Below are 3,496 nucleotides of genomic sequence, written 5' to 3' on the forward strand. Positions count from 1 at the left end.
AGAAATCTGATCTGAGTTTTCCTATATCTGATCAATTCCAACTTCTTTTTCAATATGTTGTGGAAGTACCTACTGTTCAAACCCCTCTTCCTGTCACTCTAATGCTTTGATGTGTCATGACACTGACACATTGTGGGTCTTAAATAAAGTACACATCCAATCCACCTTATCAGGTATAGAAATTTTTGATGAAATAGTTGACTCTGCTGATTGGAATCCATGTTCCTTTTAGTTCAAGCTATGCTTCGATATCTATCAATTCAGATTGAAGTTTGTCATACAAATACGTACAAGGTATAAATACCATGAGAGTTGTTGGTGAACACAGCAGGCCAGGCAGCATCTCTAGGAAGCGGTGCAGTCGACGTCAGGGTCTCGACCTGAAACGTTGACTGCACCTCTTCCTAGAGATGCTGCCTGGCCTGCTGCATTCACCAGCAACTTTTATGTGTGTGGCTTGAATTTCCAGCATCAGCAGAATTCCTGTTGTTTGCATTTTTAAATACCATGAGAATTAGCTTTTTGCAGCAGTAGCACAGTATATCAGAACCGGGTTTAATATCACCGACTTATGTCTTGAAATTTGTTGTATTTACAGCAGCAGTACAATATAATTCATAATAGTAGAAAAAAAACTGTGAATTACTATATATATATATAAAATAGTTAAATTAAGTAGTGCAAAAATAAAAACAGAAAAATGTAGTGAGGTATATTACAAACATGACAAATGTACTGTAAGTTAACAGACTTCAATTAACAGAAATTACACATAAGTTACATGTGCAAAAATAAACAATGGCACTAGTGCAAAATTGAGAGAGAGAAAAAGCAACATAATTCGATGTAGTGTTAGGGCTTCTTAGGTCAGTTGGAGAACCCGGTGGTAATGGGAAAGAAGCTGTTACTGAACCTTGAGGTGTGGGTCTTCAGACTTTTGCACCCTTTGCTGATGGCAGCAATGAGAAGAGGGTGTGGCCCTGATGGGGAGGCTCCCTGAAGATGGATGTTACCTTCCTGAGGCATCCCCTGCTGTCAATGTCCTTCCTAGCAGGGAGAACTCTACCCATGATGGAACTAGCCAAGTCCGCCACTCCGTAGCCTTTTGTGTTCTTTGCATTGCAACCAGTCAGAATGCTTACCGCTGTTCATTTGCTGAAGCTTATCAGGGCAAGCTATCTAGTTCCTTGGTATAAAGCAACACACATAAAAATTGCTGGTGAATGCAGCAGGCCAGGCAGCATCTCTAGGAAGAGGTGCAGTCGATGTTTCAGGCCGAGACCCTTCGTCAGGACTAACTGAAGGAAGAGTGAGTAAGGGATTTGAAAGTTGGGGGGAAGGGGAGATCCAACTTTCACCCTGCCCTCAAATTTACCTGGTCCATTTCCAACGCCTCCAACTTTCACCCTGCCCTCAAGTTTACCTGGTCCATTTCCGACACCTCCCTCCCCTTTCTAGATCTTTCTGTCTCTGTCTCTGTCTCTGGAGACAGCTTATCCACTGATGTCTACTATAAGCCTACTGACTCTCACAGCTATCTGGACTATTCCTCTCCTCACCCTGTCTCTTGCAAAAACGCCATCCCCTTCTCGCAATTCTTCTGTCTCCGCCGCATCTGCTCTCAGGATGAGGCTTTTCATTCTAGGACGAGGGAGATGTCTTCCTTTTTTAAAGAAAGGGGCTTCCCTTCCTCCACTATCAACTCTGCTCTTAAACGCATCTCCTCCATTTCACGTACATCTGTTCTCACTCCATCCTCCCGCCACCCCACTAGGAATAGGGTTCCCCTGGTCCTCACCTACCACCCCACCAGCCTCTGGGTCCAACATATTATTCTCCGTAACTTCCGCCACCTCCAACGGGATCCCACCACTAAGCACATCTTTTCCTCACCCCCCCTCTGCATTCCACAGGGATCGCTCCCTACGTGACTCCCTTGTCCATTCGTCTCCCCCATCCCTCCCCACTGATCTCCCTCCTGGCACTTATCCGTGTAAGCGGAACAAGTGCTACACATGCCCTTACACTTCCTCCCTTACCACCATTCAGGGCCCCAAACGGTCCTTCCAGGTGAGGCAACACTTCACCTGTGAGTCGGCTGGGGTGATATACTGCGTCCGGTGCTCCCGATGTGGCCTTTTATATATTGGCAAGACCCGACGCAGACTGGGAGGCCGCTTTGCTGAACACCTATGCTCTGTCCGCCAGAGAAAGCAGGATCTCCCAGTGGCCACACATTTTAATTCCACATCCCATTCCCATTTTGACATGTCTATCCACGGCCTCCTCTACTGTAAAGATGAAGCCACACTCAGGTTGGAGGAACAACACCTTATATTCCGTCTGGGTAGCCTCCAACCTGATGGCATGAACATCGACTTCTCTAACTTCCGCTAATGCCCCACCTCCCCCTTGTACCCCATCTGTTACTTATTCTTATGCACACATTCTTTCTCTCGCTCTCCTTTTTCTCCCTCTCCTTTTTCTCCCTCTGTCCCTCTGAATATACCTCTTGCCCATCCTCTGGGTCCCCCCCCCTTGTCTTTCTTCCCGGACCTCCTGTCCCATGATCCTCTCGTATCCCCTTTTGCCTATCACCTGTCCAGCTCTTGGCTCCATCCCTCCCCCTCCTGTCTTATCCTATCATTTTGGATCTCCCCCTCCCCCTCCAACTTTCAAATTCCTTACTCACTCTTCCTTCAGTTAGTCCTGACGAAGGGTCTCGGCCTGAAACGTCGACTGCACCTCTTCCTACAGATGCTGCCTGGCCTGCTGCATTCACCAGCAACTTTGATGTGTGTTGCTTGAATTTCCAGCATCTGCAGAATTCCTGTTCCTTGGTATAAACTTGGTTTTTGACCCTGAACCTACCATTGAAGAAAGCCAGCACAAAGCAGGATTGAAAAGTAGGTGTGAAGGAAGAGCCTATCCTCTCGCTAAGCTTGTCACGAAATGAGAAGAATAAAACCACCTTAATTTTAATACTTCTGCCGCTTTTCCATCTCACTCCATAGGGCAATAAACTTGTTAGGCTCTGTGTTTTGATCCATCCCCAGCTGTTGAAAAGGTAATTAATTTCTATTGATAGATACTTCTGTGAATTCTCATATGCAAAATCATACTTCATAATATAGTCTAAGCATTCTCACTCAAAATTTCAGGTACAATAAGGATGAAGTGTTTTTGGAGGTTGTTGATGAGACATATCAGCTCCCGCCTGAGAAGCAACTTGGCTCCACTGCAATTTGCTGACTGGAACAACAGGCTCACAGCAGAGGCCATCTCATTGGCTGTTCGCTCAACATGGGACATCTGGACAGCAAAGATGCATACATCAGAATGTTCTTTATCTACTATAGCTTGGCATTCAATATCACCCCCACCTTCAAAACTAATCAATAATCTACAAGACCTTGATCTCAATGCCTCCTTGTGCAATTGGATCCTTGGTTTCCTCACTCGCAAACCCCAGTCAGTTTGGATTGGCAATAATATC

This window comes from Mobula birostris, chromosome 21, assembly GCF_030028105.1.
Source record: "Mobula birostris isolate sMobBir1 chromosome 21, sMobBir1.hap1, whole genome shotgun sequence".
Taxonomy (NCBI): Eukaryota; Metazoa; Chordata; class Chondrichthyes; order Myliobatiformes; family Myliobatidae; genus Mobula; species Mobula birostris.